Here is a 22991-nt window from a genome sequence, read left to right as displayed (position 1 = left end):
AAATTTGTTCAGATATTTTACTAACTCTTGGAAAATCGGAAGAGATAAACTCACTGTACAGGCTACACTGTGCTCGCCATGGGGACAGAGAACAGCAACATGGGTCCCCTGTTCCTGCTGAGCTCACCAGCATCCAAACATCCACAGGTGGGTGCTTTGTGTTCTGTCAAAAGAGAACATTCTACTCTCTCACTTCGTGGCATGGACATATATACACTACCAAATGTAAAATAGATACCTAGTGGGAAGCAGCCTCATAGCACAGGGAGATCAGCTCAGAGCTTTGTGTCCACCTAGAGGGGTGGGATAGGGAGGGTGGGAGGGAGACGCAAGAGGGAGGAGATATGGGGATATATGTATATGTATAGCTTATTTACTTTGTTATAAACCAGAAACTAACACACCATTGTAAAGCAATTATACTCCAATACAGATGTTAAAAAAAAAAAAAGAGAGAGAACATTTCCCCTCCCCTTTACTCCCAAGGGAGCTGGGCCTGAGATCACCACGGTATTAAATTATCTTGAGCTCAGAGTGGACTCTGTGATGCAGATTAGAGAATTTTTAAAAACCACTTCAACTGATTATGGAAAATCAATAAGAACAAACTTTAATCGTACAACCTATGGAGAAAGATAAACAGTCTCCAAGTTACTGGTTTGAGATGAAATTTGGGGTAATAAATAGAAAAATAAAACAACATAAATAAATATATTAGAAAAAAACACAGAAAACACACACACATAATAAGCCTGGGAATATTAGTGAAATGGCTTGTAAGAAGAAAGAGGGTTTTTCCCCCAGTTTAAACATAATTAAAATACACACATCAAAGCCCTTGAAAAATAACTACATGTGACCATTCCTAGATTTGGCTACACATATAAATGCAAATAGGTAAGGGAGAGTAATCTCCAGCATATTAATATTGTGAAAATGGGTGTGAAAGAATATTTAGTTATTTGGATCCCAAATACATTCTTTTCTTGCCATTTTTATAAACTGAGCTCAGCTCTCTAAACTCGTGGAACTCCCAGGTATTTTTATGATAGGTCTCTATTAATATTTACTCTTACAAGATCTTTGTTTAAAGGCTTAAATTGAATGAAGTTCTCAGACAAGACTTTTCAGCTATCAGAACTATTCTAGTCTGCTCCAAAAGCAGTTTATGTTATCAATTTATTTGCTCCTATAACCATTAATAATATGATCCCAATAGTATGGTCTTGGATTTTACTCAATGTTATAGAAAAAAAAAAAAAAAGAAAGAAAAGAAAAAATTGACTTGTCTTGCTTTCCAGCCTACTAACTTGTTGAATAATAATATATTTAAGTGTTCTGGATTTTTCTTTTCCTCCATGGCAACTACAAAATAATCCTGTGTGATCATTTTACGTGAGAAATATATGGATTTCAAGCACAGTTATTCTATTATTCAGCTTGTTCACACTTTTGTTGCATTTGGAGAAATATGTTAGCAATTTGACAACCATTTGAGCTTTATTTAGTTTTTGCATTTTTGAATTAAAGCTCTCAGTCTTGATGGTACAGACCTTACTGTGGTCTGCTTAACTCAGAGATATTTGCATCACTTTTTGAGTACATGTCTCAGTACTCAACCTGCCCTGGAGGGACTTGATCATAATTTCCCTCTCTCTTTACTTAGAAACCTCACTATCAGCTAATCACGAGAAAGGGAGATAACATTTACTGAGTGCCTAATATGTGTCAGGTCCAGTGAATTTGGAGAGCTAGGAAGCAGAATGAGAGTGGATCAGTTCCATCATCTCTATCTCTAATATTGACTACTAGAGGAAATCCACAAATAAACACAGGAAGTGGCCAGTTAAGGGACTGGTACATTTGCAAAAGGAAAAATTGCATTTTTGAGTAGAAGCATGGAGCAATAGAATTCACTTATTTTTCATTTATTAGTTTGAATGAAAATGTCCCCAGCCTCTGCAAGAATTCTTCTCTGCTGGGACAAAGCCCCGAGAATCATGAATATCACACGTTGTGTGGCAACCGCATATTTGATACGTTGATTCTCATAATTTTGGGGAAAATGAAATGTAGATAATGGCTACAAAACCATAGCAAAAATTTCCATTGCATTTCCCAATTTGAAAGGTCAATACCAAGACTCACATGAATCTTTTAACAGAAGCACTTACCCATAGTGGTCAAACTACCAAGAAAATTAAGTTGGCTGGGACATTGGAGGGTTCTGATAATGACCTCTAAGTCCAGTAGTGTTTGGAACTGTCAATATTTTTTTACAACCTCAAGCTTGTTATTCTTTCCCTGGACCGTACTAGCCCTGAATTCATCAGACATCACTCTTTTTGGAACGTTCTCTAACACGTGAAAAATTTCACAGTCCTGTGGGCCAGCCGTGAATGCTCGTTTCGGTCACTATAATTTATGTTTCCTGATCTCACTCTACTTATTTTCCCCTGTAAGACATTACTAGGTCTTGCTATATTAGCTTAGGTTTCAGAGCCAAAAAGAAGGTTTAATCTTGCAATTCGTGTGCCATACTCTTCAAGGAGAAAAGTCCTCATAGCAAGAAAGAATAAGGCTATCTTTTAGATCTCTCTCTACTTCTGGGCAAGGGTAGATTAATTGAGTATGATGTTGAGTTAGAGGTAGAAATATTAAGCCTGAAACAATCTCAGAGGCCCCTCAAGACTGACCTAAATGTGTAATTTTTGTTTCCCCTGCTGAGTGCAGCCTTAAAAACAGCTCATTTTTTTTTTTTTTTTGAAGATGATGATGAATATCACCCAGTTTCTGCTTCTACTTTCTGACTCATTGTACTTAGAGCCAGGCACCAAATACAAGCAAATAAACAAACAAACATGCATATTCTCTCTCTTCTTTTCTTTAACACATTTTTATCACTAGTATTTTTACCTGTTTTCAACCTAGATGCATTAGGAACTGCTTCCTTGTATATCTTAGAAGTAGTATTAATGTTTGATGGTACAAAGGAAAAAGATTGCTTGTGCCTTGAGTCTGTAGCATGGATTTTAAACTGTAAAGAACTAGAAAATGTGAAACTGCCTACGTGGGAAGAAGACAGTCTTTCACCTGTTTACTCCTCTGCCCATTTTCAGCATGAGAATGGATGGCAATAGTCTTGTCCATGGTCTGCCGCAAATGCAAAGGGAAAACCCAGCTCACGAGGAGAATTTCAGACACTGGTTCTTAAATACTGGGTCTAAAGCAATGCTTAGAACACTAGTTACTTACTGAGTGCATCTGATTCTTTAAACAGAAGTCCCAAGCTTGACTGTGCCTGGGACGGCACATGGAAGTTAGAACAATGTGCATCACTGTATCTTTCTTCACTGTGTCATGTCACATATGCCATGTCCAGCATGAGGATTATCACTAAATTGAGCATTGGGTTCATCTGGGTCAGATACTTTTCCCTAAGAGTATCAAAAGAGGAATTTTTACACTTAATCTGTTGTACAAAGAATAAAACAAATTCCTGAACAGAAATGAGCTCAGGTTTTGCAACAAGCTACGATAAACTTATTATACATACATATGTATAGAAACTAGAGGAAAATACATGATATTTCTATTTTCATCTCACGTGAGCAGTATTATTTTGAGTCCTTCAGTGGAAAAAAATTATATAAATTAGCTCTCATACCTAATGAGATCATGTGATGCAGTCTTCCTGAATAAAACAAAGAGACCAAATACAAATTGCACAAAGAAAACAATAAATGAAATTTACTTCTGCATAAAGTTAGATCCAAATAAATAAAAATAATGTTGATATTTGGATTAGATAAAAAATTGAAATTATGGAGGACTTTAAAAAGAGCTATGAGCATTCTCTTTGCCATCTTATCAATCTCAAATTTTCTTATTCTTGGCAACAAATAAGTACAGTCTTAAAGTCATATTTTAGCAAATTATAAACATTATAAGTTTCTTGGCCAGGAAACGGGAGGCTAATTCAGTAAATATTTAAATTTTCCAAGACTCTGGAGTTAAGTCATGTCATATTATATCCTTTATACTCAACTCAATGACTTCACCTCTGGCAGTGTTTGTGACTTTAGTGCAGATTCAAATCTCAATTGAAAGATTCTTCTACAAGGAAGCAAATTTAAATAATAGTTCCAAAGTTTCAAAAAGGCTAAAGATTTTACCACCAGAAAAATGACCATACCTTTCCTTTTTCAAGCAGAGCTTTTAGCAGGATTTCTTTGAGCCCTGAAGAGTTCATATAGCTATCTGCCACCAAATGTCTTCCAAACTACCATCTAAACCAAAAGTTTGTAGACAATACAACTGCAGGGGGTTTTTTTTGAAATATTTTAAACATAGTTCATTTTATCTTTATCTTGTTCCTTTTATTTTGTAATTGAAGTATAGTTGATTTACAATGTTGCGCTGATCTCTGCTGTACAGCAAAGTGACTCTGTTATACATATATATATATATTATTTTATTATATTATTTTCCATTATGGTTTATCCCAGGAAACTGAGATATAGTTTCCCATGCTCTATAGTAGGACCTTGTTGTTTATCCATTCTCTATGCAATAGTTTGCATCTACCAATCCCAAACTCCCAGTCTATCCCTCTCCCTCCCCCCCTTTCCCTTGGCAACCGCAAATCTGATCTCTATGTCAAGACAGCAGGATCTCTGAATTGAAGTGTTTACCTTATTGATAAAGCCAGAGATACTTCAAGTATACCACTTCATGAATGACCTCTTGTCTGTTCAATAGTTCATAAAATCAGTTTTATCCTGTTCTCTTCATTACTGAGAATTTCAATCAAACACTTGAAATTATCCTCTGGGATGCTCCATTTTCTCAGTAAAATGTCTTCAAAATGTGGTGGTTTATTTTTAGCTTTGATGCAGTTAACCATGCAACATTAAAAGAATCATTTTGGGGATTTGGGGCAGAGTCCTTGTCAACAACACCTGTGGGTACAGAAGGCAGAGATTTGCTACAAGGTATGCAGCATCTTTTCTCGCCAAACAGCAGAACTAGGTGTGTATATAGGACATAACTGTTTCTCCATCTGGGCCTCTGGCAGCTTGACTTTTCATTAACTTTATATTTTGCCTGGCAACAGAACTTTTCCTAGTTTATAAGATATTAATATATTTGAACTTCAGAATATAAGCATTTGTCTTTGATGTCATTTGAGTTTTTTTTAGCAAATGAAAAGCAGGAGTTGGTTCACTAAACTCACTAATCTTTTCCCTCTGTAGTAACCTGGAGGGGAGGGACATTGCCGTCATTTGTCCTGTGACCTGCTACAAGGAATTAGCACCAATGTCAGTGATACCAGAGCTCATTTCATCATTTGACAGAGGAACTGTTTTCTTCGTTCACTAATTTATTTATTTAAGAAATATTTAGCAAGTGTCTAATAGGTTCTAGATACTGGGAATATAACGATGAAAAAGAAGATGCCTGTTTTGAGTAGCAGCATGGAGCATGTATTCTGATGAGGGAAGAAAGGATGGAAAACCAAAACTTAATATGATACCAGGTGGTGAACAGTGCAATGCAGAAGAATTTAGTTGAGTGAAAACGTAGAAAGTGAAGGGGCAGAGCAGGGCTTGTCATTTTTGATAACTCCGTTTCCGTGGTTTGTTCTCAGACTCAAAACAGTTGAACTTTTCCAGAACATATGGCTACACATACAGCTTTTTAATTATATTGGTTTGTTTTATTTAGCTATTGGAAAAAATTTAGGTCTTGGTAGCATATTAATCATTTCAATATAATTTTGCTCCTCACAAAACTATACAAAACATCTAATATAGATGCAGGATGCACAGATATGAAGTATTTTTATAGCTAATTTGGTTTCACGTTTCTGTTGGCAAGAACCTTGCCACAACAGAGGCACCAATTCTCCTGTACCGATCACAAAAGGAAAGGAAAATAACATGAAAAGACACTTAAACATTACTATATTTTCCTTGATGTCTTGGACATGGTCTAACCTCAAATAATAGGCTTAATGAATACGCCAATACATGGACATGATGATTATGACGTTCGGTGGTGGACGAGGCTCAAATAAAGTGTGGTTCTTCTTCTGGTTCCTTATTCTGGTTCTGCTTTTCTGCTCTTCTCTGAAGCAGGAGTTGGTGGTCATCCTCCCTTACTAGAACCATGAACTTGTGTCAGAAGCACTTATCCATGGCAGGCACTTGCTCCTTGACTTGGTCAATCCTTGTCATATGGAGTTTATCGGGGGGGGAGGGGTTAAATAATCTCTGGCATGCATTCTATCAACAATAGTTCTATCATTCTTGTTATGGATTTGTCTTTGCTAATTTTAGAAACCTCTATAATTGCAAATATCAGAGTTGTAGTTCTTCCCAAATAAATTTGTCCTAATAATTCCTTCAGTAACAGTACTCTCTGCCTTTATGCTTTTATAAGTTCAGTACGAAATTCGGTATTAAAGATGTATTACATCCCGGCACTGTATAGGCAATGAAAATATAGTGAAAAATAAAATTGTTATGTGTAAAATATGACTCTAATTTTATAAAACGGTCAATGGCACAAATATCGTTCCTCATATCTATATAAGCATACATACGTGCATATTTGCATCCATTATATGAGCTTGGAAACAAAGTAAAGAAGAAAAAAAAAAATCCACAACGATGAGACGTAAGATTATCAGGATATGCCTGCAGGGGGCGCCAGACACATGACGGTTATGCAGAGAGACTATGAAAACGGTAGCCCCTGTAGTTTTTAAGTTAGAATTGCATCCATATTGTTGTCTTTTGATATTTTGTTTAGCGAAAAAGTTAAACTGTAATGTGGTCAGTATAAGTTTAGTTAAAAGAAAACAAAAGACCAAACTAAAATAGATAATCTCTTTCTCTCAAATCATACGAAAAATAGTGACATAAAATATACATTTATTACTCTCATGGATTCACAGATTGAGGAATTCGGACACGGCAGAGCTGGATGGCTTATCTCTGTTCCATGATGTTCAGAGTCTCAGCTGGAGACCTGAAGGCTGGGGTCTAGAATCATCCAAAATCTCGTTTGTTCACATGTCTGGAGGTTCCTGCTGGCTTCTGGCTATTGACAGGGGGCTGACATTTTCTTTGCACTGTTTCCTCTATTTGGGTGGGTTCCAAAATCAAAGAGAGAGAGACGTGGATACTTAGTGCCTCATGATCTAACCTCAGAAGTCAAATTGCATTTCTTCTGCCACATTCTGTTAATTGAAGTCATCACAGACACCTGCCAGGTTTAAGGAGAGAGTAAAATAGAAGCCACCTCTTATGGAAGAGATATTGGGCCAGATCTACTTTTGTCGTCACTAGAAGAAAATACATAATCTGCTACAAACAAACACACTAGGTTATTAACCTGATTTACCTTAGATAGAGATGAAGAATAAAATTATTTTTTCTGTTACACTTATTTGCATTATCATATCTGTGCAACAAGCATGCATTACTTCTTCCATTTAAAACTTTCAAAAGAAGGAGCTTTTAAGAGAAAGAGACCCAACTGGAAACACCAAGAACTAGAAAAAAAAAAAAAACAGAATCAATGACTCAATGAATAACTAATAGAAGGCCAAGAGTGAAGCAAGCTAACTGACAAGACTGCAAGGGTCCCAGAGGAACCAGATGAGATGGAAGAGTCTGGAAAGGGATTAACAATGAAATCAAAATAACTTTAGTGGGGTAAAAAGCAGATTCTATGTGCAGAACAACATAGAAAAAGTGTGTGATGCACACTTTAGATTAGTAAAGTGTTGAAAACGATGACAGAAGAGTTTTGGTGTTAGGAGATAGAGAAAGTAGATCCATGGATGAGAAATTGGTTTCTTTATGGAAGATGTTCAAATAAAGCTAAAAATACAAAGTTATACACAATAGTTTCCTCATTTGAAGACAAATCTATACTGCAGATGAAAAGCTCTTAGCAAGTGCCCAGAAGAAAGGGAGAATTTTTTAAAAAACAAATATAGATGGATATATTGCTGCAATGTTAGTAGTGGTAGTTTATGTTATTATATGTCATTTCAAGGATAAAGAAATAATCTCAGAAGAATATGTTGAGTTGAGATTGTAGACCAGACTGAAAATCTATTATAGAATAGTAAGGAAAAACATGAAGTAAGTTGTGTATCTGATATTATGAGTCAGAAAGGTGGAACCAAAGCAAAGGTGTAGAATGATTTGCATTATTTCAACCTTAGAAACAAGGGAATTCAAAGATTTCAAAGACAGAGTAATCTAAAAGTAAGAGAAATAGTAAAACCATACTCTCTTTGAATTAAGCATTCTTCTTCATTAAGTCCTCAGCCTTAGTTAGATGGACGGCAGGAGAACCTTCTGTCTGTCACTTGGGGACGTGTGACACTCTTCACTCTCTTTAGGCTTATTAAACACACCACTTACTCCACCTTAAGAAACCAGAAAAAGAAGAGCAAGCTAAAACCAAAACAAGCGAGAGAAAAAAAAAATAATAAAGATGAGAGCTGAATTCAAGTAAATTGAAAACAGAAAAGCAGTAGAAACAAGCAATGAAGCAAAAACCTGTATTTGTTTTTGTTTTTGTTTTGATAACGCTCTAGCTAGACTGATCAGGGAAAAAAGAGAAAAGCCACAAATGACCAGTATCAGGAGTAAAGGAGGAACGGTCATTACAAACTCTAGAGACATTAAAATGATAATAAAGAAATATTAACAAATACATATTTATGAATTTGCCAGCTTAGATTAAATGGACAAATTATTTGAAAGGGATAAACTACCAAGTTCATTCAAGAAGATAAATATACAGTAGTCAAGGATCTTTTTTAAGAAATTGAATCTGCAATTTAAAAAACTTCCAACAAGAGAATTCCAGGGCCAGATGGCTTCATTGGAACATTCTACAATTTAAGAAATAAATAATATTAATGCTACACAAATTCCCCCAGAAAATAGAAAAGGAGAAAACATTTCCTAAGTGATTTATGAGAAAAATATCATCCTAATATGCAAACCAAAGACAAACTACTACCATTGCAAAAAGAAAACTACCACCAATATTTCTCATGAACATAGATGCAAAAATCTTCAATAGAATATTGACAATTTAAATCCAGCAATCTATAAAAAGGATAATACATCATGAACATGTGGGTTTACCCTAAGTATGCAAGACCTGTTCAACATTTGAAAATCAATCACTGTAGTTCACCATATCATCAAACTAAAGAACTCAAATCATGTGATCATCTCAATAGATGCAGATTAAAAAAAAAAAAAAAACCTGAAAAAATTAAACATCCATTTATAGCAAAATCTCTTAGAAAACTGAGAATATAAAGAAATTTCCTCAAGCTGATAAAAAGCATTTATATAAAACCTACAATTAAAATTTTACTTAAAAGTAAAAGACCAAATATGTTTCCCCTAAGGTTGACACAAAGCAGGAGTGTCCATTCTCACCCCTCCTGTTCAACGGCTAGTAAATGTCCAGGCCAGGACAATAGGGTACTGGAGAAAAAAGCACAGATATTATAAAGGAAGTAATTATCCTGTATCTATTCCCAGGCGACATAATCATCTCTGAGGACAATCCCAAAGAATATAAAAATGCTAATGAAATTAATGATTGAGTTTAATATGATCAAAGAACACAAGATCAAAAAAATCAATTTGAAATTGAAATTAAAAAGTGACATTTACATTATTTACAAAAATTCTCAAATATTTAGATATAAATCTAAGAAATTATGTGCAAAATCTTTATTTTGAAAGAGAAAATATATTTATGAAATAAGTCAGAGAAAACATAAATAAATGGAGATGCATATTAACAAATTGAATAACAATATTGTTAGGATTTCAGTTCGTGTCAAATTGATATATAGGTTCAATAAAATCCCAATCAAAATTCCAGGAGGTTTATTTTTGTTGAAATTACCAGGCTGATTTTAAAATTTATGTAGAAACGTGAAGGATTAGAAAAGCCAAATTATGTTGTAAAAGAAAGGCAAAGTTGGATGATTCGTACTACTTGATTTTAAGATCTACTATAAAACTACAGTACCTAAGATGGTGTGATACTGGTAAAAATATAGAAATAAAAATCACCTTAAAAATATTAAGTCCAGATATAGATGTACATGTGGTCAATTAATTTTCAACAAAGGCAATTTAATGAAAAAAAGAATAGCTTTTGAAGAAATGGTGCTAAAACTATTAGGCATCTATATGCAAAGAAAATGAATCTTGACTCAAATCATAGAGAAGTTTACTCAAAATGATCATAGACTTAATGTGAAACTTAAAGCTATAAAAATTATAAAAGAAAGCACAGAAGAACTCTTTGTGAACTTGGGTTAAGCAAAGAGTTGTTAGATATGGTATTCAAAGTTTAATCCATTAAAAAAATATATTGTATTCCCTCAAAATTAAAAATATTTGCTCTTCAAAAGTTATTGTTATGGAAATAAAAAGGCAAGCCACTGACTTAATGAAAATACTTGAACAAAATATATCTGACAAAGGATTTGCAAATAAATATATTGATGCAAAGAGCTCTTATAACTCAATCATACAAATACAAGTAACCCAATTAAATGAAAAATGGGCAAAATATTTCAGCAGACACATTACCAAAGAGGACACATGGATGGCAAATAAGCCCATGAAAAGATGCTCAACATCATTAGTAATTAGGGAAATTCAATTTAAAGTCATGATAAGATACCACTACACACTGATTAAAATGCTTAGATTAAAAAGACTGTTTATGTTAAGTGTTGGCAAGCATGTGAACAGCTGAAATTATCCTACACACTGCAGCTGGGAATGTAAAATACTGAAACCCTTTTCAAAACCTTTGGCGGTTTCTTAAAAAGTTAACACACACATACCACATTATGTAGCCATTCAAATCCTAGGTATATTACCAAGAGAAATTAAAATGTATGCCCACCACACAGAGACTTCTGCGTGGATATTTGTAACAGCTTTACTTCTTTTACCCCTAACTGGAAACAACCCAAACATCCATCATCAGGTGAAGGGATAAACAAGTTGTGTTTACAAAGGGAGACTATTTTGCAATAAAAAGAATTAACAATAGATACACAAAAGAATGGGGATGAATCTCCAAATAATGGCGCAGAGTGAAAGAAGTCAGTTTTCCACTACCTCTAAAAAAGACAGAGTATATATTGTATAAACCCACTAATATAAAAATTTTTGAAAATGAAAACTAATCTGTAATGACAAGCAGATGAGTGGGTCTTGGATGAGTGGGAAGGAAGGGTGTACATTGGGATAAACAGGCATAAGAAAACTTTCGGGGGTTCATATTCCCAGTTTGATGATGGTTTTGTCGTTCTAGTCATATGCCAAAGCTCATCAAATTATGCACTTTAAGTACATGCAGTTTATCATGTGTCAAATATAACAAAAATATACTGTAATATGAGGAAAGTGTAGAAAAAGAGTGTCCCTTAAATATACATGATTGGATTAATAATAATTTGGAATTTTACCTGTCTTATCCTATTTTTCTCCTGAAAGCAGAGCCTAAAAGAAGAGCTTGTGTGCTGGGGTATCAAGAAGCCAGAAACTGGAAGGCAAGGGAAGTTAAATCAAGGGTGTGTTGGTGAGCTGACACCACTGCGGGCGAGCAGAACCTGGCTCCTGACTGGACACAGAGAACCATGTGAAATGGGGAAGTGACGCCTCCGTCCACTGGCTCCCACCCTGTTTGGGTCCAGGGATGCTGCACGAGGTGCTGACTTCCTGGCCCTCCCAGGTTTGTGCACGAGTCAGGACGGCACAGGAGTCCAGCAGAGGGAGAGCAGGGACGTGCCTGTGGAAGTGAGAGATTAGCGAGTGCAGCTGGTTGTTATAAGAACAGCTGCGGCAAAGTCTGGGGGAGAACATGTGAGGGGAAGCTTGTCAGGCGTCCAATATGGCGACACAATATCATCCTTGGCCCCTGATTCATGACTCTCTTTGAATTTAATTAAGCAATCAATGGATTTAATAATATAATGAGCCCACTGCTCCACTCAACTACTAGAACATCACCAATACCATACAGCTGCCGAGGGGCTCCTAATCCATCTCACCCGACTCCTGACCCATCAAGTTAACCTCTATCCTGATGACCATGTCCATCAGTCCCTCACTTTAAAAAAAAAAAAAAATAGTTTTATCTCTATGGTTCATTTCTGGACTTAATAGAAATATATATATTAGATATTATGCTCTGGGACTTGCTTTTCACTCAAATTACATTATTAAGATTCATGCATATTTTGGCATGTTTTTGTAATTCATTCACCTACACTGTTATTTAATTTTTCATTGTGAAGAAACACTATTATCCACTCTCCTTCACTGGGCATTTAAGTTGTTTCTAGTTTTGCTGTTACATATGTGCTGCTGTGAACATCCATGTGCATGTTCCCTGGTCCTCATGAAAAAGTTTCTCTAGAAACTAGAAGGGATAGCGTAGCATGGCAGAGAATGTGGACATACAAGATGGTGCTAAATGGTTTTCCAGATGACTCTAACTCCAGCTAGTGAGCTGAGTCGACCCATGGAATAACCACATGGTATGTAAGTCACCAAGTTTGTTATGCAGCAACAGAGAACCAAAATGCAAATAATATTATTTCTGGGACTCTTTTGTAAAACAAATGTTGGAATCGCCTCAATCATCCATTTTCTAAAATGTATCGAACATCTTTTTAAAACAGGAGAAAAGTATACCTACAAAAAATCTGTACAAGATGTGGTTAACAGGGTATTCAGAGGCAAATTTCAAGTCCTTAAGAGTTTCATAATAAAACAAAAAAGAATGAAATGAAATGTACTAAGTTTCTTCTAAAGAATGTACCAAATTACGAGACACATCTAAAGAAAACATACAATGAATTTAATAATTCCATCTGGAGAATAAGTGAATTAAAATATAAATAATAATAGATTTGCAAATATAGATTTCAAATGTCCCACTAAAACACCTATAGGTAAAGCCAACACGCTTAAAAATATACATATATATGTCTTAATATATATTTAAACATATATACATATAGATAAAGAAGAATGGTGCTCTGGCAGTGCAGATGTGGTACCAGCCACACAAGATGGTGAATATTTGAAACCCCTAATGTGGCTCACATATTCATATGTGATCATTTCAATAGAGCTCAAAAAGGCAGTTGATCAGATGCAATATTCCTGCAGGATTAAAAAAGCAAACAGACAAGCAAATGAAAATCACTTAGGAAACTGGAAGTGGAAAGTTCCTTAACATTATAAACTACTTTTTTTTATGCAAAGAACCAACAGCTTATTTAAGAATTTAGTTAGAGTTATTTCTATTAAAATAAAAAATATTAAAGAATGTAGACTATCCCCTTTATCTTTTATAAGTTTTCTTTAGATTTTTAGACAATCACACAAAATGATAAAAACAAATGAAATATAGCTTTCCTAAAGATGAAAATTACATGTCAGTACTTGCAGGTACTCTGAGATTCCAACTGAAAAACTACCAAAAAAATGACTACTCATCATTTAAAATAGTGTAAAATTCAACCAGATAGTCTATTATATAAAAGAAGTACACACAATTAAGAATATTCTTTAATGTTGGATGTTACCATTTATACAAATATAATGGTGATAAAATCAAATTCTTAATGGCAAGCAACTAAAGCATAAAATATCTGTAAATACATTTAATGAAAAATGCATATAAGCACCAAAAAGAAAATTTCAAATCTCTGAAGGCTAAATATAGCTTCGATAAAAAGATATGACATGGTATAAAATATTAAAAACTATGCCTCAAAATATTACATAGATAAAAAACAATTCTTTAATTTTTCAACTTAAGCACCCTTTTTATCAGTGTCCATTCAAATGTGATTATACAAGGCATCTATTAAATAAACAATTAAAAAACCAACATTTTAAAAATAACAATTAAAACTCCCGGTATTATTGTAGTGATCAGACAGTATGTAATTGATATAAGAAATGGCAATGCGTCGAACAGAAGAAATTCATGGAACAAAACAAAAAACATATATTTTCTAACTTATTTAACACTTTTAAATCGATTTTTTATATTTGTTTATTGGTTTTCTAACACATTGCATTGGAAAAACAGGTTAACTTCTTAGAAAAAATCAATTTAGATGATTTATTTTTTATAATACTCCACAATTAATTTCAGCTAGAATATATATTTAATAAAACTATTAATGAACCACAAAGACCAGATGAATGAATATCCAGAGATACCAATGTCAGGAGGAAACTGCTAATCCTGAAAGCAAAAGCAAAAAAAAAAAAAGGGAAAATATTTTGATAGATTTGTCTTTGCAATTTCTGAACCTCAAAAAGGACACCATAATCAAAAAAGAAAGTCAATGTCAATATTTGCAGAAAAAAATAGATCGAGGGTTAACAAATTCACTATTTACATAAAATGTCATGCAAACTCAAAAGTAAAATAGAAAGAGTCTATTGTTGAAGACACCAGTAAATATTGATTGCAGAAGCCTGAGCACACCCCTGCACGCACACACACACACACACACACACACACACACAACCCATTCCCAGAGAAACTCTCTCTTGCTCTTGGGATTATTGATCCCAAGTAAAGAGACCCTGGGAACCCTAGGCCCTTGGAATCCGCAGGCTGTGTCTGACCAAGGAATGTGTAGACTGTCCCAGCTCACACCCTTTTTGTTTGGAAATTGTGTCTGTTTGCTTTTGATGGATCCTTATTAAGACAGGATAAACTCTGAAATAAAGTTTGCAGGCGTGGCTATAGTGAGCTTATCTCATTTACTATTGGAAAAGTAGTATGAGCAAGAGAGAGACAGAAAGATGCAGGGAAGTATGCAAAAATTGCAATTATGGTTTGCTTGGGTACACTCAGTAACAGAATTATAGATTGCTTTTATTTTATTTTTTACACTTTTAAATATTTTGTCTACTGAAAAAATTCTAATAAACAGATATTGCTAACAACATGAAGAGAAGAATCAATTAATGATTCATCATACTGTACACGATTCTGGTTTTCTTGTGGTTACATGTAATTCCTTTTGTGGACACTGTACTAAACCACTAAGTGCCAGGACTTTGAAATCTATCAGACAGAGACAAGAAATCCATGGGATTTTCAAAGATTTTAGAAAAATATCATTTGTGTGGTGATGAAAACAGAAGGACCAGTATAAGACTTGAACTAGATTTTATAATCCAAATTCTTTTATTTGCTTTTGACTCCAACAGAGGATCGATTTTCTCCAAAAGGTATTATAAAGTAGGTGTCTTGTTTTTACTACAAATTATAATATGCTCATGCATATGACCACATGAATAGTAACATTCAGTGAAAGGGAAAAGACCACTCGACTAAGTTCAAGAGAAATTATCTCCTACTTTAGTTCCATCACTAACCTGCTGTATAATCTGACTGGAGACCACACGTAACTCCTCTGAGCTGCAGCTTTCTTAAATACAAATATAGAAACAAGGTTTAGGGTTTTCTAAACTCATATTTTAGGACAAAGCACACACAGATTATGTTTAAGCTAGAATCTTTCACCAAAGCAGTAATATGAGGCAGTTGAATCAAGGAAAATATTTTTTCTCCTTCAGTTTGAACTAAACATTATACTGGGATTGTTTCCCTTCGATATTGCAAGTGAATGGAAATGAAACTCTACAGTTAAAATGTAACTTGAAAGAATTTATGTGGTTCAGTGGGTAATAATTGCAACATTTTCCATGGCTTATTAGAGGGCAACTTCTTTGGTTTTATTAGGTGTTTCAGATTATTTTGAAAGGTTTCTTCCTAGTGTATCTTTTCTTTTTTAATTTTCCTTTGAGTGGCATGATATTCCTATATTTCAATGGAGAAAGTGGAACTAAATAAAATGAAAATTTCCAATGCAGGTTCTTTAGTCCTATTTTACCCACTGTAACTGAAGAAGTACTAACCCTCAAATAGTCCTGTGATTTACTGTTTCCTTGAAACACATTGATTTACCTTTACTTTTCTTGATGCATAGAATTTAAAAAAGTACCTGGTTAGATCATCACTACTCAGGAGTTTAATTAAAAATCTTCTGAAATGTATCTGATAATAACACATACATAAACACAGAAAACATTTCTTCTTTTGCCTGTTTTAAAGCTCCAGACCAAAGACTTTAAGAACCATCAAGTCTTTAAGAGAAATCATTTTTCTCCTCCTCTGTGAGCTCCATGAATTTCACAGTCATCACTGGGGGATGAAAGTAGGAGTGAATCCGGTTGGGATGGCGGGTCAGCAGACGGCCTCCCAGAATCAGCCGCAGGGGGGCAGTATAAGACAACATTTTCACCGCTAGTTAGCAGAGGCAGCTGCCTGTGAATCAAATCTTCCTTAACAATTGCAACCGATAAAAATCAGCTTTTCCCCTTAATTACTGCTAAGTGAATACCTTCTGATCTAGCAGTCAGATGGTAAGGCTGATGATTGAGCAGGCAACTAACACTTCTGGAGAGCTTGAAATTCCCTGGGTGCTGGACGGACCATTTCCACAGACACATGAGATCTCACTAAGCAGGCAGCAATCCTGTGGCACAAACAGCCACGCTTTAGACGCGAGGACACTGAAGTCGAAAAGTTTAAGCAGCCCCCTCATGAACAGCCTGCCATGATGCTCAGCTCCATGGAGCGGTGGTCAGGGGAGATGAAAACACTCCCAGGTAAGATGCTTTCCTTCCCCGTGAGTCTCAGTGCCTGCCCTGTTGAACGAGAACAGGATCATTCGGGCCTCCCCACAACATCCAGAAACAATGCACAGAAGGAGCTGGCATTTACAAGCAAGAAAGTTCCAGACGCTGCAGTGCTATCGCTGAGTGCCGTCAGCTGGGCTGGAAAGAGGCGAGAAGATGGAATCGTGCGGCAGTCCGTAACTAAGAAGAGGACGCCGAGCTTCTTTCCAAGTTAGAAACACGCATAAAAATATGAAGGGGATTTGATTTTTAAAAGACACTTAAATAATGGAGCAAATACTTTCCACAGCAGCATTTTCTGTCTTCTGCATATTTCTAAAGGACACATGCTTTGTAACCACATATCTCCTCTCAGAAATGCTGCTCTAGATTTCCTCTGGAGGTTGAAGTCACTGTATCATTGCCTGCATGCTCCCTTTGTTAAGTGATCACACACACACACACACACACACACACGTGATCACACACACACACACACACACAATTATATATAATCAGCGCATTACTCCGAGGAGACTTGCCCATATACAATGTGCAGGTGCCCAAGACTCATTCCATCTTCACGTCAGGTATCAGCTGTCACCTGTCACAGTATCTGCCTTACATATGGAGACACTCCTCCCTGGCAGGTTTCACCGGACCAGCAGAAAATAAAGAGCACAGTCAAGCCAAAAACACTGATTCCGCAGCCTCCTGCAGACACGCATGGTGGAGGGAATTAAAAACACATATATGTTTATATATGGAAGCTGAAATGGACAGTAAGCCCATTGATGTGATGGTCTTAATAGGACTTTTTTTTTTTTAATAGCTTGATTGAGGTATACTTGACATAAAATTGGCTGCACGTAAAGTGTTCAATTTTATATTTGACATATAAATTCTTACCCGTGAAACCATCACCAGAGTCAAGATAATGCACTAACCATCCACGCCCCAAGTTTCATCGAAATCCCTTCCTTCCACTCTTCCTTGCCCCTCTGCCTCAGTCAACCACTGATGTGCATTCTATCTTGTTTGCATTTTATAGAAATTTATGCAATATGAATCATAAAATACTGATTTTTTTTCTCTGGCCGTTTTCACTCAGAATAATTATTTTGAGAACTGGCCATGTGGTAGCATGTATAAACAGTTCACTCTATTTTATTGCTGGGTAGTATTCATTGTATGGATATACCATAGTTTATCCATTCACCTCAATGAATATTTGAATTGTTTTAGTTGTTGGCTGATACTAAGAAAGCTGTTAGAAACATTAGTGTGTGTGTGTGTGTGTGTGTGTGTGTGTGTGTGTGCTGGGGGGCACATGCTTTCATTTCTGTAAGGTAAATACCTAGGAACGGGGTGGCTAGATCATATAGGGGTGTGTTTAACTTTTTAAGAAACCCGAACTGTTTTCGAAAGTTATTTTAACATTTTATGTGCCTACCAGCAGCATATGTATGTTTCTGTTCCTCCAAATCTGCACTAAAACTTTGTAAGTTTATAAGGTTTGCTCCAATGGGTGTGTAGTGGTATCTCACTGTGGTTTTATTTTGCATTTCCCTAATGGCAACTGATCTTTTAATGTGCTTATTTGCCAGCTGTACATTTTCTTTGGTAATGTGTTTGCTCACATAGTTTTGTGATTTTTAAATTGGGCTTTTTGTTTTTCATTATTGAGTTTTGGGGTTCATATTTTTTATAAAAATTTTTATTAGACATATGATTTACAAGCATTTTACTCAGCCTGTAGTTGTGTTTTCATTCTCTTTAAATGTATTTTTTTGAAGAACGAAAGTTCTTTTAAAGTTTAACTTGCCATTTTTTAAATTTTATGGATTGGGCTTTTGATGTCATATCTAAAACATCTTTATCTAAGTGAAGGTCACAAGGTCTTAAGTCATTTTCGTTTTTCATTATAACAAATGATGCTGCATTAAGTATTCTTGTACATGTGGTCTTGTGAGCATATTTCTCTCTATATAGATTCTCTGAATATAATATATGTAAATTATATATACATTTATATTTTTTCCAGTTTTGTTGAGATATCATTGTCACATAACATTGTGTAAGTTTAAAGTGTACAACCTGTTGATTTCATACATTTGTATATTGCAATATGATTAACACCTTAGAGTTAGCTAACACCTACATCATGTCACGTAATTACCATTTCTTTTTTGTGGTGAGAACATTTAAGATGTACTCACTTAGCAACTTTCAGGTATACAGTTATCTATAATCCCATGTGCATTAGATCCCCAGAACTTACTCATAACAAGAAGTTTGCATCTTTTGACCAACGTCTCCTCATTTCCCCAAACCCCAGCCCCTGGCAGCCAACACTCTATTCTGTTCTTATGAGTTTGTTTTTTTAAATTACACATATCAATGACATCATACTGTGTTTGTCTTCCTCTGTCTGACTTAGAATACATGTTTGGAATGCATATTTGGGTGTGAGCATCTTCACATATACTAAGTATTGCCCAGTGTTTCAAAGTGGTTGGGTCAATATCTACTCCCACAAACGATGTAGATTTCCCCATTTCCTTCTATTTCTCATAATCCTCTCCCACATATGGCATCATCATACTCCTTAATTTTTGCCAGTGTCATCTCACTGCAGTTTTAATTTACGCTTCTCATTTAAGACACATTTGGCCATGTACCTATAGGTTTATTGGGAACTCATGTTTCTTCTTTTGTGAATTGCTAGCTCTTGTCTGCAGTAAAGGGACCTGAGCAAACCCAGAGATCAGTGTTTCCTGGAATATTAAGGCAGAGACAATCGATCATTCATCCTGTTTACAGTAAACGCATATGAATATACTCTTGTTTTTTCTATTTTTGTTTTTGTTTCTCCAACTGTGTAAACCCACGAGCCAGTAGAGGTGTAGCCAACATCTCCAAAGTGTTTAGGGAGAGGCCCGTGAGCAGGAGAGCACAAAACTCTCCCTGAGAACGGCAAAGTCAAGTGTTTAATTCCAGCAGAATCCTTATAGAATTCTGGTTAATTATCAGTAGTTGTTTGTCCCTGTGAAGAGCTTTGCCCTTGTAGACCTGGGAACACATTCCTTGGCTGGAAGTACACTACCTGCCCCGCTTCTACTCAATGCCAAATGGGAGTTCCTATTCCTTTTCTAATGAGATATTACACCCTCTGTTTCTGATGCATGTTTCCATCAGTCATATGACAACAAAACCATACCTTTGCCTACTTACTCGTGTTTCAAATTTTTCTTATTAATTTGTTGGGATTTTATTTTATTCTGGAAACTGTTCTCTTAGTTGACCTATTGTGTGGTGTATTCTTTATTCATTTAAGTAATGGTTCCAAGTCTTTGTTTCACCATTTGGTATTACTAGCTCTTTGATCTTGAAGAAATTTCATCATCTGCTATGCCTCAATACCACCACTGGAAAATTTATGATAACAATATTATCTACCTAATAGATATTTTGAGGATTAGATGGGTTAATATATACACAGTGATAAGAACAAAACCATACATTTAATAAACACTATATAAATATTTGTTGTCATTATTATTAATGGGGTCTTTGTAACAGAAAGGTTTTAATGTTACTGCAGTCTCAAAATATACAATTAATTTGAGAGTACATTTTTGTCTTTTAAGACCTACTTAAGAAGTACCTCCCTATACTGGTGTTGGATAGATATTTTCCAAGTTGTCTTCTGAAAGTTTTGTACTTTTGCATTTTAATTATGTCTTTAATCCATCTGGGACTAATTTATAACTTGGTGTGATCTAAGGATCGATTTTATCTTCACATATAGACAATGCCAAAGTGCTTTTTTTAATATTCCATTCTTTTCATTCACTTTTATTTCGTCTTTTCATGCTCTAAAAGTTCACATATTCATGGGCTTTTGAGCATCTCTACTTTGTCACAAAACTGTTTCTTTGTCACAAACCTATTTCTATGTCCATACACAAATATCCAGTCTTTAATACTATAGTTTTACTCTTGAATTCTGATTGCATTGGAATGTTTCTTCAATTCTCTTGTTCAATTATCTTGTTGCTTTAATTTTCTATAGGACTATAATGATCAACTTGTCAATTTCCATGTAATTTTATTGAATTGCATAAAACTTATAGATTAGAAATATACTGCATTTATAGACCAATTAAGGAATAATTAACAGCCTTCCTTTCCATAAATAAGCATGGTAGAGTTTTCATTTTTGGGGAGCCTTCTTTTATGTCCTTCATTAACATACTTTTTTTGACATTTTCCTAAGTAGCTCAATAGTTTTTATTTCTACTGTAAATGACATCTTGCTTTTTTCTATTATATTTCACAACTACTACTGTTGCACAGTACTGTTCATATATATATAATATTACTGTTTATATATGTGTATACTATGTATGTATGTAGTCTTATACATAGACATCTGTATTTCTTCCTTTATAATTCTTATAAAATATTTCTTGGCTTTCTGCTTGGCTAGGACATTCAGCACAAAGAATAGAGCCAGTTATAACTGGCATTCCTGACATCAAAAAGAATGTTTTTGATATGAGTTTATACTGTTGGCTTTGTACTGTAGTTTTATGAGAGAAATACTTGACAATGTTAAGAAAAATCCTTTCTATTCCCAATTTGGTTGAACTATAGCAAATAATATTGTGAATGGACTGAGACAATATGCTTTTTCTTGCTTAATCTTCATTCAGTAACCTCCATTAATTCTTGCCAATGCCTATAGTACTGATTAGTAATGATGCATGTTTTTTGTACGTTTGCTACTATTTCATTTTGTGCTGTTACCTCTCTGGTGACAAATGAGATTGTTCTATAATTTTTATTTTAATATTTTCCCAGAGTACTCTAGGCTATATTAATTTTATGAATGAGTTATGAAGATCTTCTTTTGTTCTCTGAAAGAGTATATAACACAGAGATAATACACTCCTTAATATTAGAGGAAAACCCATTTGTAAAACAGTCTGTACCTTTTCTTATTTTGAGGAATTGGAGAGAATTTTACTAATGATTTGATTTATTTAACAGTTTCCAGTTTATTCTGGTTTTCTGACATTTTTTACTTAATTTTCATAAATTATATTTTTATAGAAATTATATATTTAAGCTTTCAAATTTGTCAGCATAAACTAGTTTGAAGTGTCTCAATTTTTACATGTTGCTTATATCATTTGATATGCCACAATTTTCAGATTTAATGTTTTATTTTTTCTTTCCTATTTTCTTGATACATTTTGTCAAAGTTTCTTTAACTTAAAAAAAAAATCATGGTTGAGTTTTATTAATTCTTTGATTTTTTTACTTTATTTTTTGCTCTGTATTTTCTTTTCTATGTATTTATTTATAAATTGGGTTTATTCTTTTTTTTCCAGATGACATAGTTGTCTTAAGACTATAATTCTAACTATAGTTCCTTTGAGATAGACTCTCTTTTTAGTTTGGATGATTTTAGGCTTCCCTTGTTTATGGAATTCAACTGTTTCACTAAGTCATGTCTAGAAGTGGATTTAATTTGATCCACTCTGCTTATGACAGATTTTGCTTATTGTCAATCATCAATTCTGCAAAAAGTTCACCATTACTTTGTGAATCTTGCCTTTCTCTATTTTCTGTTTTCTACAATTTCTACCTGAGTTGCATCTTTTCATACTAGTCTCCGTTATTCTTCTAGTCTCTCATCCTATTTTCCATCTTTTAATCTCTTTAATCTATCCTGGTAATTTCCTTAATTCTATCTTCCACTTTATTAATTCTCTCTTCCTTAAACAAAATATGTTGTTAACTCATCTATTGGCTTATACATTTTGTTTATTTTATTTTTACTTCTAAAATCACATTATTTTATTATTTTAATGTATTTTTTATTTTCATGGTATTTTCTTTTTCTTTGATTTCTTAAAACTTTATCTATTTAGAGACTCTACCAGATTATTTTATTCTTTCAAATGATTGTGATCTAAATCGGGAGATGTGTGCATGTATGCATGTGTGTGGATGTGCTTAGGTCTATGCAGAGGCCAGAAAGTAATTATTTGGGTTTTATAGTAATATACAATGTATTAATATGCAAATTTCATAACTTTAGCTTCATCTCAATAGTTAAATTCAACTTATAAATCTTACTGTTTGATTTATTAATCTAGCAATTTTTAAATGAATATTGAA

Source organism: Balaenoptera ricei, chromosome 3 (assembly GCF_028023285.1).
Source record: "Balaenoptera ricei isolate mBalRic1 chromosome 3, mBalRic1.hap2, whole genome shotgun sequence".
Classification (NCBI taxonomy): domain Eukaryota; kingdom Metazoa; phylum Chordata; class Mammalia; order Artiodactyla; family Balaenopteridae; genus Balaenoptera; species Balaenoptera ricei.
Note: the sequence above shows the minus strand (reverse complement) of the source record.